This window comes from Silene latifolia, chromosome 3 (assembly GCF_048544455.1).
Source record: "Silene latifolia isolate original U9 population chromosome 3, ASM4854445v1, whole genome shotgun sequence".
NCBI lineage: Eukaryota > Viridiplantae > Streptophyta > Magnoliopsida > Caryophyllales > Caryophyllaceae > Silene > Silene latifolia.
Window position 1 is genome coordinate 18,123,454 of NC_133528.1, and position 17,431 is coordinate 18,140,884.

Sequence of the window (17,431 nt, forward strand, 5' to 3'; positions counted from 1 at the left end):
CTTTGCCTTTAGTTCAATACTTTAAGAAAGGACGATTCAGCTTTATGTTTGTCAGCGAGGATGATATAATGTCATGTTAAATAGAGGATCATAGACTTTATGATTAAATTCCCTGGTTCTCAAGCAATGACACCACACATCTCTTGCATAATGGAAAGTGTTTCAAGTGTACCCCATTTGGATACTTTTCTCTGAATTGGACTCATACCTGTGCAGTGAGTGATTCAATTTTCAGTAAAATGGCCATTAAAATTGGGAACCTTTGTTTGTTGATCTTCCAATCACATGTTGGGCTAAGGTGTCATCTATTAGGATCATGGAATTCATGGTTGAAGTGGATGTGTCCAAGGAGCTGCATGAACAAATTATTATCAATGTTCCTTTTATTGAGCAATCCACTTAGGTAGTGTTTGGATACCCGGAATTGATTTCATTTTCATGATTTCAATTGTAGAAATCAAAATGTTTGAATTCAATTCCAAATCCAATTCCGAAAATTCGTTTGGAGATCACATGGAATTCGATTCCGGATTTCAATTTCTCATTGGCGTTTGGGAACTCATGGAATTGGAATTGGGCGGGTCACGTATGGGTCGAAATAACCAAATTTTTTTTTTTGAGTTTTTTATTAGGAAAAAATAAATCTTGTGATGGAAAATATTTGCGATTAAAAAAAATCATAAATAAAAAAATTTGCGATGAAACTTGCATCACAAAAAACCGTAATCAAGTAGTGATGGAATTGAAATGACTACTACTTGGTAGGAATTTGAGAGTGCCAAATTTTAACTAAGATGGAATTGATAGAGAATTTAGTCCAATTCCAATTCCAAATTCCAGGGGCTCGCAAACGCTTGAATTGTCTCAATTCCGGAATTCAGATCTAATTCTAGGTTCCCAAACACACCATCGAGTTGTGTATAAATGGGTTCCTTATTATTGTAAGACTTGTTAGAATCTTGGGTGCACTGATTCTTCTTGTAAAAGGAATAGAGCTCGTGTTGCTGAGTCTAAGAAAGATACTGGGGAATTGACTAAAGTTGATGCTCGTAAGAAGGATGTTGGTGTTAAACAAGTTTAAATCTTGTTAAAGCATAAAGAACAAAGCAACAGAATGTCACTTGTTAAGTGGTACCTGAGATCCCCACGCTAAGGTGTTAGAAGCTTTGAATGTGGAAGTTGGGCTCTGGATGCAAGGAGCTAGGTTTACTTTCTCAGGATAAGACTAATGACTCGTCTTCTGTGGAGACTGTAAAGCACTCATGTTGCAGCGAGCTAAGGCACCTTTCTACCTATGGTGATTCTGGTTTTAAGGTTGTTAATGGAAAGAAGAAACGTGTTGTAGAATGAGGAGATTTCTAATGTTAGTATCTCTTCTCCTAATAGGTTTAGGGTCTTAAATATGGCCAGCGGATGTTGGGGGTCAAATGGTGAGGACCCACATGATAAGCTAATCTCATGATCATTTCCACTTGAAATATAAGGGGGTTCAATAAGCTTGTTAAGCAAATAAAGGCTACTAATCTTCTTGGGGAAAATAAGGAGGACATTCTTGGTCTACTGAAACCTATAGTAAAAAAGAATAAAGCTCATAGAATTTTGAGGAATAAATTTAGTAGATTATATAGTTTCTGTACTTACAATAACCATTACAATGGCAGAATTTGGCTTCTTTGAAATCCTGCCTCTACTAAGGTGACTATTTTACAGGAGCATTCTCAGGTTTTGCATTGTCATGTAAAGCATTTGGATACTGGTAGGGTTTTCACCTTTATATAGTCTATGGCAGTAATAATGCTGATAAGAGGTTGGAACTTTGGGATTTAATAAATGTTTTTGCTAACCATGTTGGTCCTTGGACTGTAATGGGTGACTTTAATGTCATCAGACACACCATGAGAAAATAAACAACCATCCACCTGATATATCTGATATCATTGCCTTCAACTTTTGCCTTTCTAATTGTGGTTTGGATGATATACATGGTACTGGGAGTCACCCGATTAAATAAACAAGACCCTTCTCTTAGGGTTTACTCTAAACTTGATAGGGTGCTGGTTAATGCTGACTGACTCCAAATCTTTGCTCAAACCTCTGCATAGTTCTTTCATTCCCCGTGAAGTATTTGACAATTCCACGTTGTTATTTCTTTTCATGTGGATCTTCTTCCTAAAAATAGTGTAAGTTTCTTAATTGCTAATTAGATAATTCTGATTATAAAAAAATTGTAGCTGAGGCTTGGATTATAGGGTTGCTAGGAACTCTATGTTTAGATTGGTGGGTAAACTCAAGAATGTTAGGAGTAGTCTGAGAAGGCTGCATTCTGATAATTACATCAACATCACTCAAATGATTAATGAGAAAAAAGAGAAACTTACTCAATGCTTTAAAGATTTACATATGGGCCTTATGTTTAAGAGGTACATCTTTAGAGAAAAAGATCTATCTCAAGAGTTTTGGAATCTCAAAGAAGCTGAGTCAAAAATATTATCTCAAAGAGCAAAAATTTATAATATTAAACATAATATTTGCTCTAAATTCTTCTTTACCAAGATAAAAAAAATAGGCAGCAGAGTCAAATTATTGGTAAAATACAAGAAATTTTGTGGGACCCATTACAAAGGATTATAGGAGGTGGGTGATGCATTTGTTGAGTACTACCAACAATTTCTTAGAGCTTTTATTGATATTTAGGAAATTAACCCTTCCATTATATTTAATGGTAATTGTTTGGGAGAACAAGACAGTGAAATGCTAACAATTCCTCTCACCTACAATTAGATGAAAAATGCACTATTTGCTATTGACATTAGCAAAAGCCTTTGATTGGGTGATTTCTCTGCTGAGTTTTTCAAATCTGCTTGGGATATTATTGCCGAGAGTTTCTGTCTTACAGTTAAGGATTTCTTCATAACCAATTTCATGCCAAGTCAGGCAAATGTTACTCTCATTTCTCTTATTCCAAATATAAAGTTGTTTAAAATGTGAAAGCTTTTAGACCAGGATCTTGTTCTATAATATACAAGGCTGTAGTAAGACTTTGGCAAGCAGGATTCAAAGTATTAGCCTAAATTGGTGGGAGTTGAACATGCTGCTTTTCTGCATGGTAGAAGTCTATATGAGAATGACTTGCTAACTCAAAGCCTGGTAAAAGTGTATAATAGAAGGAACATTACTCCCAGGTGTATGCTTAAAGTGGACATTAATAAAGTATTTGATTCTCTTCAGTGGAAATTTATTCACAATATGCTCACTACTCTGAAGTTCCATGTCACTTTTATAAATTGGATTAAGGGTTGTCAGTGGCTCTTGGTTCACTATAAAGTTGAATATATCTAACTCTTGTTTCTTTAAGAGTAAAAGTGGTGTGAGGCAAAGAGATTCGCTCTCTCCATGTCTTTTGTGCTCTACATCTTAGAGTAATGTACAAGGAGTCAAATGTGTCTTATCAACCTAAATGCACTAAAATAGGCCTTACCCACTTTTTTTTTTTCAAATGATTTTAACGATCTTTAACAGAGGTGACATGTAATCTATGAAAAAAGTTACTGACATTCTTACTTTATTTTCTGAATGGTCTGGCTCAAAGTCAATCTTGAAAAAATTGAATCATACTTTGGAGGTGTTAATAATAATCTTAAGCATCAAATCCTTTCTGCTATTGGTCTAGATGAAGGAGTGTTCCTTTTTAGATACCTGGGTCTTCCCATTAATCCTTCTAGACTTTTCGATCAGAAATATGATCTTCCAAATATCTTTCCTATGGACAGAAAATTCAAGTTATTAATTTAGTGGTGTTTGGATTAGGGTGTTTCTGGAGTAGAAGCCTACTTTTGGCCAAACATATTTGTAAATCTATTTTCGAATCTAGTAAGCAGCTGTTTTGGGGTGATTACAAAAGAATGGTTTTTAAAGGTTGGAAGAGCAATTGTGTCCCGTGGTCTGAAGGAGGATTCCAAATTAAAGTTATAGTGATATGGAATAAAGCTGTGATTTTTAAATGGCTATGACACTTAGATCATGTTAATGGAGCTACTTAAACTACTTAGGTTAAGAATTATCACATGCATGCCTACACTATTTGGGACTAAGATAAAGTAATCTTACTTTGAAAATCTCAAGGAGTATCATTCTTAATAGAGACACTTGTGCTAATAAGTTAGGTGGTATGTAGGGGTGAAGAATTTGCTTAATGTTTGTATTATAAGAGGAAATTCTCTGTGGGGAAATCTTATGAAACAATTAGACCTAAACAGCAAACAAAAGCTTGGTACAAGGCTATCCAGGGAAGATGCGTATTGCCGAGGCATAGAATTATGCGTATGCATGCTGTTCAAAGGAAGATAGCTACCAAAGATCAAAAATTTGTAAAAAGAGGCATTACCATAGTTTACAGGTATTATCTATCTAAAAACAGTGCTGAAAGTGTTAAACACTTGTTCTTTAACGGCAAGTTCTCCGGTGAGCTCTCTCCCATATCACTGGATGGGCTAGAATGCACACAACAAATACTTAGTTGAGTAGCTTGCTACTATGGACTCACATGAGAAGAACCGGGAAGCATTGGCAGAACGATTGGATAAAATGTAGTCTGGTTCCAACCGTTTACAACATTTGGATTGAACGAGACATGAAGATATTTAAGGGGCAAGAGAGACTAGTTTAGACTTTGAGCAAGGAAATCAAATATACTGTTAGTCTTATTCTCTTTGAAAATCTCCTGAAGTTGTACATGATGATATAGTAGAGGCCTTGAATGCTTAGTTTGAGTTTGGTCTAAATGTTTATGAGATCTGTCTCTTGTAAGAAAACTCAAATGTACCTTGCTTTCGGATATATGAGAACTATCTTTTCTTGAAAATAATAATAATAATAATAATAATAATAATAATAATAATAATAATAATAATAATAATAATAATAATAATAATAATAATAATAATAATAATAAATTGCATTTGTTTCCCCTCCGCACCGCCTCCTTGCCATGCCTGAAGTTATACGGTTTCATTGTTCTTTTGTGGGTGTCAAGATGGTGGTGGTAATGGACTCACTAAAACCTCCATGATCACACACCTTCGTGATCGGCAATGTAGTGGGGATGCCCAGGTAATTACACGTAATTCTCTCTCTCTCTCTCTCTCTCTCTCTCTCTCTCTCTCTCTCTCTTCTAGCTTGTCTGTTTTTTTTTTCTGAAGTTGAGGTTATGTTTAAGCGTATGGGTATTTAATTAGTTGCATGGGATTTGTTTTAAAACTCATAAGCTCCATCACTACTACAGATACAGCCTATAACAACGGGTAAAAACCGTTGTAAAATAAAAAAGCGGACGTTGTTAAAGCGGCCGTTGTAGAAGGTATTTACAACGGTTTGCTTATTTAGTGGAACCGTTGTCTAAATTATTCACAACGGTTAAAAGCCGTTGTTATTGGATGCTCTCCGTTGTGGAAAGTGTTTCAAAATTTTGGAGGGAATTATATAACAACGGTTGTCGTATGTATAACCGTTGTTGTAACTTTCCCTCCAAAATTGTGAAGTCTTTTGACAACGGGTTTATGTTACATACCCGTTGTTGAAATTGTTAGTAACAACGGTTCTTTGTTTAATACCCGTTGTTGTAATTTTACCTCCAAAATTGTGAATACTTTTAACAACGGTTCTTTGATTAAAACCTGTTGTTGAATATTATGCGCGGGTATTTGTAAATGTCATTCACAACGGTGTTAGTTTTATTAACCGTTGTGAAAGGTATTCACAACGGTTTTTTTTAGTAACCGTTTTTATTACGTACACCTAATGTTCTGAAAAATTAAATTTGTTTCATGCCATTCAAAAACCCGCATATATCAATGAAACACCATATACCAAAGACCTAAAAGATAAATCATATTTGGGTTCATCGAACTCAATAGATTCAATTCAACCACAACAGCAGCATCATATATATATATATATATATATATATATATATATATATATATAATTACAAGGAGTTGAATTTACATGAACTAATTAATCATTCCCTAACTTCAACAAAAAAATTACTAATAAGTTGATCTAAACTGTGAGTATAGTATCATGCATTTCTATCTATATATATTCTAAGACGTAGTTGCCCCACATGTCTCTTACCTCGTCTATATCTATACTTGAGTATTGCTCAATCTGTTGTGACTGGTTGATTACATACTGCGGAAAAAACAAAGAGAATACATTATGGTATATATAGCAGCAAGCAAGACAACATTAGCAACATCATGGTATATATAGCAGCAATTGCAAGACAACATTAGCTCTAATTTAAAAAAAAGTAATAAACACATGTTTAAATTATTACTAACCCTTTTTGGAATAACGAGATATCTTCGCCTAATAATCTCCAACATGAACCGACAAGCGTAGTATCCACATTGTATGCTATCTGGCTGGCGAGGGGCCTATTATTACATAAAAAAAATAGACGAGAGAAGGCTCACATCAGAATCTTGAACTTTAGGTATTGTATTAGTATTAAACACAGATTTTGCACTTAATGTTATTGTATTTGAGCACGTAACCCTGTTATCGTAATAAAATCGGGGCCAACATCGAATCGTTCGTGGGTTGATCCTCCTCGTTTGCTCTTTTCTTCTTAAAGGCCCTTTTTTAAAAAAATAAAAAAGGAGGCAGAAACTAATTTTTTTAGGGGCAAAAATATGAACGAGCTTTTTTCTATAAATAAAAATTGAAAATGTTATTATAAATAAATCAATATTATAAACTTACATATTAATCAAGTGCTTAAAAGTCTCGCTTGGTTGATGATGTAAAGAGTCCAACCAGAAAACTTTTTCTTTGTCGGCATGATGGCTGCTAGCACCCAATGAGTCCTACATCAAGAGACATCATCATTATTAACAAGTACATATATTAGTTATGAAAATGCAATTGTAGGGGGAAACGTAATATTAATTTGTTTATTACCCTTTTTCATTATAAGCGCCAAAAATCATCTTCTTGGTTGTCGTCAATTCTTTGAGCAATATAATCTACCCGTTGTTCGAACGAGAAATCCGGAATAAATAAAGATAAAACATAGGGGCACAGGAATCCGTATTGATCAGATGGAATATTCTTCTCGGGGATCACTCTCAATTGCAATATCCTACATTATTACGGTATTAATTCCGGTATTTAAAACACTATCTACCTAGTAGTCAGAATATTAGACTATGAAATTATTTATTAAGAAACTTACTTCATCCAAACAAATATGTGTGCTATATCAATCTGGTCTAGTCCAGCCCATACGGCTAGCAGATCCCATGATATAAGCGCTTGGCGCTCAGCCCCTAGAATATCCTCCTCGAGCGGAATAATTATCAGTTGCTCGGAGGCTATGCGATGGCCTTGACCTCCTCATACGATCTCATCATCGTCCCCGTTCTTACTTTTTGCATGTAATCCTTCCCTTTATATTGTGTGGAGTTTATACTCCTAACTTTCACGACCGGGAAAGAATGAGTCTTTGATGTGGTGCTACTACCACCAGCCTACACATGTAGTATAGATAATTAAAATAATAAAAAATCCAAAGGTAACATATCCTAGTTGGAGTAATAAAAATAAAAGCGTACTTAATTAAATACCTCGTCAACTTGCTCTTTCAATGATGAGGTAGTAATAGCGAGTAAGACGGGGACTTAGGCTTATCGGTCTTTTTGTCCCCTACACAAAATTACCATGCTTTTTATAAATACAGACAAAATATAAATAAAGGGGCGAGGTTAATTTTTAAAAAAATGGAGAAGTTAATTAAATACATACCTCATCAAGTTGTTGTGAAGTCGAGGTCGTTGGCATGTCTGTGGACTTAGGCTTATCCGCCAAAGCCGCCTTTTTTGTTCCCTACAAAAAAAAAAAATAACATATAAATTTAACATATAAAAACATTCAACAATTAAAAATGTAACACATATATATATATAAAGGTATTTCTTCTAACCCCAATCGCTTTCATTTGCTCAAAGTGAGGCGGCGGAGATATCTTCGCCAAGTAGATGTGAGTATCAAGCCATTGGATGAAACTTCCAGCGCATCTCCCGAGAATGGTAATGTAAATCCTGAATCGGGACAGCGGTGGAAATTTTCATGGCCTGGATTGATTGTAGTTATCTCTACTATTCTATGATTCGGCAAAAGTTTTTCGCCATGAACTACGATTTCGCTGCTGCAGATTTGTTTTCTACGAGACCCGGCCAACACGCACGGTGGCTTTTCGATTCTATTAGGTCGCAAGAATAACTGGCCTCTTGTTTACGGCCTGAAGAATATACACATACATACATTATTATATCTTTGCAAAACGCTTCAAAGATTCAAAAGATTTTGCAAAAACGCTTTTCTGTCTCGGCCGATTTTTGCACAAACTTCAAAGCATTTATATAAATTTAACTAATTAAACACTTCATGCATACCTTACTGAAAACAGGGAACCGACTTGAAGGGGATGTATCTTTGTTTTCCATCACCGTCTTCTCATCAAGTTGCATCTCCTTTTCGGACCCATTATTTACCTAATAAAATTAACCAATTCAATGGCACCATGTCGAAGTTGGCGGTGAACACACCCCCTGATCTTACCCAAAAAAAAAAACAAAAGAAAAATAAGGAAGTATTAGGTACCTGATCGGCTTTAGTTGTTACAACTTAAGAAGCATTATTAGGTACCGATCTTCTCGAATCTCGATTGACCGATACTTCCTTCTCATGTATTGCCAAGGTAGTAGCGGCCTCTTCACTAATCTGTTGTACCTTATTATTACCCCCTTTAGAAATGACATCCTCCATCATCTTCACTTCTTCTTCGGAAAGCTTACCTCCAACATTCAGCTTTAGTAGTACGGATGCCATTAATCAAGTCGCTTGCCAAGAATGTAATGTGTCGGCAATTTTTATCCCAACAATAACATGTGAATTGAACTTAAATGAAAATAATAGAATAAATGTTACCATGTCGGCGTTCTCGGACTTAGTCTTCCTTTTCTTCTTTATCTGGGCAGTTTTCCCATAATATTTCGTTACTCTAACCTGTAACGGGACGCCCCTCAAACGACCTGGATGTTCGGGTCGGCCGATCGCTCTAGCAAGAACGTCATTACGACTTTGGGAGTGAATTTCCCTTCTTCTACCTCTTTCAATACGTTATCCTATAATATATTAAATAAACTTCAAATTATATTTGTGACTAAAATAATAAAGTTAGTAATGAACTCGTCTTAATAAAATAATGCTTACTATGTTGGCCAAAACTTCCTCATCGTATTTGTCATGCGACGATCGGGATCCTTTAGGCGTGTGCCCATGTTTATAAGTTACATGCCGATCCACCTCTTTCACTCCCTTTGCCACCTACACATTAACATGGTAACATTTATACACGTAAATGTGTATCAATGCAAGTCCAAGTGTGATTAAAAAAATAAAGTCTCACAGGGCAATAATGCATGCTACTTACGAGGTCCTCTTCTATCTTTCTGTAACCGCCTCGAGAACCATAGAATTTCCCCTTCTTGCATGAAATGTTAGCACGATTTCTTTTGCTAACGGCCTTCAAATAATTATATAAAAGCGCAAGTAGATGAGATAATAAAAAGATTATATAAAGGACTCATTAATTAAAAAATGATAGGTAAATCGTTAAAAGGCGAGGATATTTAACTGAAACTTCTCGTAGTTCTCATCTTTTTGAAAAGATCCCATTCTTCCTTGATGGTGGGACACTTGTTTTCCGGTGGGCTCTTACGCATCTCCCCGTTGCCTTGTCCACATACAACCAATCCCTAGCAACGCCACACTTCCACGGCCTGTGGACATCCATTGTCTTATGCATTAAATACTCATCATGGCTTTTATCGGGTATAATAAAGCCTTCCTTTACACGAGCCAAGTATAACTCCGCCAATTTTGGATTCAAAGTTCTAACATCATCTAAATGGATAGGCACAAACTGTCTTGTGCAAGCACCAATCAAGCGGAGAAAAGACCCGCATTTGGACAAAAGAGGGGAAACCCATCTCACTCCATGTTATTTCGAAGCTACTGCTTAGCGGCTATAGTGCAAGGACTCTCTTGCACTTCGTAGCACCCCTCTCACCAGGCTTATTATCACCAGGCTCATTATTCTTTTGACTTCTTTTACGTTTTTCACCCATGATAATCCTAAAACCCAAATATGAATGATATAGTAAATGAACAACTTAACAACGTACATGCAGAGTATTATCTAAAACCCTAAACCCTAATAGGAATGAAAATTTAAAACAACAGATTGAGCTTCTAAAATCCTAAACCCCGATAAGAGGAGTAAAGTAGATGATGCGGGATGATAAAGATAACAAAGAAAACGAAAAACAAACAGATGCATGAAAAAAGAAACAAGATGATCGTCTTAAAACCCTAATGACGAAACACAAAATTAAAGTGAACATACTTGTTGATGATGATGATAAAGAGAACGAGCAGGATGATAAGGGAAGGCAACGGAATCGGGCTTGGAAGGCGGGCGGCGCGGCGGCGAGAATGTAAAAAGCGAGGAAGAGAGAAGAATTAACACAGGATACCAACGGTTGGAGTAATAATGTTGTGTGTGTTTGTGTATGGCATCTTTGGATGGGTTTCTATATTAGTTTTTATTAAGACAAACTATTAACAACGGGTGCTCAACGAAGAACCGTTGTTATATGTTAATAACAACGGGTCAATAAAAGTAAACCGTTGTCAAAAGTTTATTACAACGGGTAAAATATACCCGTTGTAATATATTTTCACCAAATTTGCGCCAAAATGAAATATGTCAAAAAAAATAATTGACAACGGGTAGAGGTACTACACCCGTTGTTGAAAGTATTAACAACGGGTAATTTAAATATAACCGTTGTTATTGTTGAACCTATTTTTTTAAAAAATTCTTTGTAATTCCATTACGGTCCAAACTGTAACAATACATCCGCAACATTATTCAGCAATTTCAACACCAAAGCATCCACATCTAATAATAAGATCAAGAAAATAAGACAACTTACACCAAAGATGCATGCATCTTGTGTCCGATGAACTATCTCAGGATCGGGGCGTTTCTTGGATGTCATAGTTTCTTCGTTAACCCAAATACCTTCACCATGGTCATCACGCATATAGATGCTTTCGGTGTCCTCATGATCAGTGTCAACATCGTCGAAATAAGATACGGTGGTAGATCGATCCATTCCCTCAAAAACGACATCCCGATCATCATCATCATTATCGGATGGACTACTCCTTCTTTTCCTTATAGACAGTACAATAGACCACTTCTTATCCATAGGATCGGTGACATAGAACACTTGTTTAGCTTGGGATGCCATTATGAAAGGATCATCCTTATTATTGCCAACCTTACCCAGATTGACCAACGTAAATCCCATCTTATCCTTTCGGACACAATGGATGTTGTTATCAACCCTTGATTACATCGAAACAAAGGCATTGTGAAATCAATGTAATCTAGTACCAATATTTCTTGAATAACACCATAATAAAGGCATTTTCCCCAAATAGGCTTTTTATCTTTTGAAGTAGCAAAGTGCATTGCCTCAAATTCAGAACTCACACCACTATTTTGCATTGTGCTCACCTCATCTTGCTCGCGGGTGTAAAAAGTATATCCATTAATGGCAAAACTGTTGTAAAAGGTGACCCTGGCATTTGGACCTAAACCAAGACGTAGTAACCTAGGAGAGATGTCATCACCGGTTTGATCAGATAATCTTTGTAAGACAATATTCCTAAACCACTCTGGAAACGTCTTCGTATGCTCGTTCGCAATCCACTTCTCGGTCTTGTTTTGGTGATCGTATTTGAGCTCATCTTTGTGTTGTTGAATATAAGGTTGCACCTCATCTTCGTTGTTTAGCACATACATGTGTGCTAAATGCAACATTTCACGTGTCACAATTTTTTCAACCCGGCCCCTAATACCTTTTAGGTCATCCGGTCACTATGACGATTCTTAGGAACGCCAATCAACTCCTCGGGGGAGAGATGAGCGTAACAATATGAAAGAGCTTCGTCTAAAATAGCGCGTTCAGCAATACAACCTTCCTGACGATACCGATTAGATGTATAGTCCTTGTAGACTTTCATCAATCTTTCGAAAGGATGGTATCTCAAGTACACGGGCCCAAGGTACAAAATCTCCCTAACCAAGTGAATGGTCGGATGAATCATGATAGTGAAGAAAGAGGGTGGAAAATACATTTCCAACTGACAAAGAGAGGTTACAACGAGGTCCTGCAATGAATCCGCGTCATCGGGATCGATGACTTTCTCGCATATGGACTGGAAGAAGAGACAGAATCTAGTTATAGCATATCTTACCTTTTCAGGTAAAATGGAACGAATAGCCACAGGTAGTAATTGTTGCATCAAAGTGTGACAATCATGTGACTTTAACCGGGTGAGTTTTAGGTCTTGCATCGACACTAGGCTTTTGATGTTCGACGAATAACCATGAGGCACTTTAATTCCATTCAAGCATGCACAGAACTCTTTTCTCTCATTCCGTGAAAGGGTAAAAGCTGCTGGCGGTAAAAATGTACGATTACCTCTCTTCTGTGGTGCCAACTCTAGCCTAATACCCATCATTTTCATATCTTCCCTAGCTGCGGCGTTATCCTTTGTTTTACCAGGAACATTCAGAAGGGTATTGATAATATTATCACAGACATTTTTCTCAATGTGCATGAAATCGAGGCAATGCCTGACCTCCAGGTCAGGCCAATATGGAAGTTTATCAAAAAATATGGATCTTTTCTTATACCCACGAGTAGACAATTTAGAGCCGCTCTTCTTCCCATAATCTATCTCAATATGCTTTACTTTTTGATAAACTTCATGCCCACTCAAAATTCTAGGAGGTTGACGAAGTTCTTGTCTTCCATTGAATGCTTTCTGCATCTTGCGATAACAATGGTCATGAGACAAGAACCTCCTATTTCCCATATACACATACTTACGAGAAGACTTCAAGTATTCAGACTCGATATCCTCCCCACACAATGGACAAGCCTCTTTCCCATGAACTGTGTGCCCAGAAAGGTCGCCATAAGCCGGATAGTCAGATATTGTACACAATAACATCGCTCTCAAATTGAAAGTTTCGTTCTTATATGCATCAAATACTTCTATCCCACTATCCCACAACAATCGCAAATCATCTAGAAGAGGTTCCAAATATACATCTATATCATTTCCAGGTTGTTTTGGGCCGGAAATTAACAACGACAACATCAAATACTTTCTTTTCATGCACACATATGGAGGTAAGTTATAAATAGCCAACACTACTGGCCAAGTACTATGTTGGCTACTCATGTTTCCGTGTGGGTTCATTCCATCAGTGGACAGCGCTAGACGTAAGTTTCTAGGTTCATTGCCGAACTCGGGATACTTAGCGTCGAACGATTTCCATTGCTTACCATCTGTCGGGTGTCTTAGCTTTCCATCATTTATTCTTCCTGTTTCATGCCAAGTTAACATTTTTGCATCATCGGGATTCGCATAAATCCTTATGACTCTTGGTATCAATGGAAAATACCACAACACCTTAGCCGGGATCCCTTCCTTATCCTTATAACGCCACTCCAAACATTTAGGGCAATTGGTTAAGTTTTGATATAATTTCCGATACAATATGCAATCATTTGGACATGCATGTATTTTCTCATATTTCATACCCACTCCTCTTATTAGTTTTTTCGCCTCATATGTCTTAACGGGTAGAACATTACCATCAGAAAGCAACTCCTTTATCAAGGCTAAAAAACTAGTGAAACACGTGTCACTCACCCCATTTGCCCCCTTGATATTATACAACTTCACCACAGCCGACATTTTTGTGAACTTACAACCAGGATAAAGAGGTGCTTGGACTCACACAACTTCTCATACATGTTGTTAAGGTCATCCCAATTACTAGTGTCATCACCTACATCTTCAAAAGCAATGGACTCATCATCATTCTCTTCATTATCTATAGACCCAACATTCAACTTCTCTACTTCCAACTCTTCCAACTCAAAAACTCGGCAAACTCGGGATCATCAGTTAGCCTTTCGTGTACCTCAACATCATCTTCTTAAGAGTTATTCTCTTCCTCTAATGATTCCCCATGAAAAATCCAAAGTGTATAGGATCGACTAAATCTCCACTTTTCTAGGTGTATTTTAACGTCCAGAAAAGCCATATAGCTAATATTACCACATCTTTCACAAGGACATGCAATACTAGAAGAACCTTTCAAATTGTTCGAAACGAATTCATAAAATTCAGCTAAACCATCCTTGTAGGTGCGGTCACTCATATTTGCATCAATCATCCAAGTTCGAGTCATTATTCTACATTCGTAATAATAGGCAACTAATTCAGAAAATACAATAATAGGCAAACAAATAAACGAAATTCAGGAAAACAATTAAGCTAAATTATCAACAAATTAGATAATAACCCAAAAAATCCTATATCTAGTTATAATAAGCGTTGCTAAGAAACATATATATACCTGATTGATAAACACGCGCGATGAGGGAGAGAAGACGTGACAACAGTGACGGAGATGAAGACAGAGAGACGATCAGGGAGGAATGGAGGATGATATAGTAGCAGTATTAGCTTGTGTTTGTGTTTGTAGCGTATAGCAGAATAAAGCAATATGTTGTTCTTAAGATTTTCATAATATTAATAACAACGGTTATTGAGTCTACAACCGTTGTTAAAACGTATTAAAAACGGGTTCTAATATAACCGTTGTGATTACTTTTCACTAATTTGGCGCCAAACCATTAACAACGGTTAAAATTTAACCGTTGTTATTAGTTTTTTCATTAACAACGGTTGTTTAAGTATGACCCGTTGTTAAAACCAATAACAACGGTTAACAACACATAACCGTTGTCATTAAGTTTGGTAAAATTCGCGGAATAAATTCTACAACGTGTTTTGATGATTTTCGTGAATAAGCGTTGTTAAAGGGCCGTTGTTGTTGCCTGTATTTGTAGTAGTGCATTCTACCTGTCGACATGGTCGGGGTTTGGATTATGTAGCGCCCCCTGATTGTGGTGATGGTATTGTTAGGTTTGTACTCTACGATTTTCCTAGACCCCCCGCTCCGTCTCTTTTCTTGCAGCCGTCTCGTGTTGTTGTACCTGATGTGCTATATGGTTTAAGTGCGACTTTACTTGATTGTTTGTTGTTTAATGGGTTGCGTACTGTGAAATTCATCCTTTTTAAGTATCATCTTGGGGTTTTCTCGGGTCCTAAAGGGTGCTCTCGACGATGTGGTGAACTCCCCTAGTATCATCTCATTCTGGGTTAATCTTGAGTGTAGGACTGGTGTCAAGCGTCAGCGTCAGGAGGAGTGTATTATCAGTGTCATTCGTACTTCAGGTGTGTCTGGTGCTAATTTGCAGCTTGTGAGGGAGACCTTAGCTGAGGTTTCTCCTCCTTTTAGTGTGGAGAAGGACCTTGATTTGAGCGAGCTTAATATTCAGTAGTGTAAGAGGAAGATTTGTGATGGTCATTATACTATTGTTCGGCTGCTTTCCTATTCAGGCATTGCTCCTTAAAATGATGCCACTCTAGAAGTTTGTGTGGTAAGCACCTATCGCTCCATCTCCAATCTTACTGTGTTTGCCCACTGATTCACCGTCCCCCCATTGCTTTCATGGCCATCGTTTGGGACATGATTAACAGTTTCTCACGTAGTACGTCATGTGACAAGGATTGTTTGCGTGTGCAGTGTCGTGATCTGTTTTAGTGGAGTTGTTGTTGCTATTTCTAATGATTCGATCGCTTCTATCGTTCGGGTTATTAATCTTTTTCATGAGGGCCGATGTCCACAGGTTATAGATGAGTACGTTGCAAGTGCTCCACTCACCCCGCTTGTTAAACCTCGAGGTGGTATTCGTCCTATTGCTGTAGGTACTATTTAGAGCGCTTAGTATCTAAGGTTGGTGTCGTTTTTGTTGGCCCTTCTTTGTGTGGTTATTTTGACGGTCATCAATTTGGGGTCGGGGTGTCTGGTGGAGGAGAGGCTATCATGCATGCCTTGAATCGGTATGTTGAGGCTCGTGGTAATGATGTGGGCCTTTCCATCTTGTTGGTAGACTTCAAAAATGTATTCAACTTGGTGGACCGTGAGATCATGTTATGAGAAGTTCGCCTTCGTTGCCTTGTTCTCTCTCGATGGGTTGAGTTTTATTATTCTAGTCCTACCCAATTGCATTATGAGGAGCATAACTTATGGTCGTATTAGGGGGTCCAGCAGGGTGACCTCTTTGGTCCGCTGCTTTTGACTTATGTCTGCAGGCTTGGTACTTGGATGATGACACTATTGTTGGTGATACCTTAGCTCTGGGGAAGGTCTTAAAGCTTATTATGGAGGATGCTCCCCGGTAAGGCCTTCATCTTAATGTTGATAAAACTGATGTTTTTTTGCCCTAAGAAAGATCCCACGAGCTTGTGGGTTCTGTTGAAGAGAATGAACGTGACCGTGACCATGGAGCTTATGGATTCTATTGCTAAGATTGATGATCCATAGTGTGAGTTGTTGTTACTTTGTGCTCCCACTAATATTTCAAAACTCAATTTTACCTTACGTACTCGTTCCCCTCATGTTTTTGAGTCGGAACAGCTTACTTTTGACTCTTAACTCGGCGCTTTGTTTTATCTTGGGACATATTGTGTGATTGGCAATGACGGCTTGCCACCTTCGTCTTTAATTTTGGAGGGCATGGTGTTTATGCTGCTAGAGATGTTTTCCATTATGCCTTTCCTGCATCGTGATTGCAGTCCGCTGAGTTACAGGCTAAGCTACTCCGTCCTTCTAGAATCATAGCACAGGACCTACTTTTGGTGATGTCTTGAGTGTGTTTAATAAGACTATGGATTCTAATCTTTTGAGTAATCCTAGTTAGATTGTTGCACACAAACTTATGAATAAATTGGCAAATATATATTTCACGACGTTTGTTGCTACAGTCAAATCTGGTTTCTCTTTAACTCCTCGACATGTGGCGTTGTGGAAGTCTGAGCAAGGTGGTAACATTTCTGATTGACTGTGTGCGGTTCCTATTTCCGGGTTGGGGCAAACTATGAATGTAAGAAGTTACCGTAGTGTGCTAAGCTATTGGTTAGGTATTCTCTTGTTTGTGGTGCCTAAGCTTTGTTCTGCTAGTTCTTAGGTTTTTGATGGAGATATCTATGATGATCATGTTGTGTCGTGCATTCGAGTTGTTGGTATTAAACATCGACATAACCTTTTTCGTGTCACCCTCTTTGATATCTTTTTCTGGTCAAGGATTTTTGCTGGTAAGCATCAAACCAATATTCACCTCCTTACCGACAGAAATCCTAG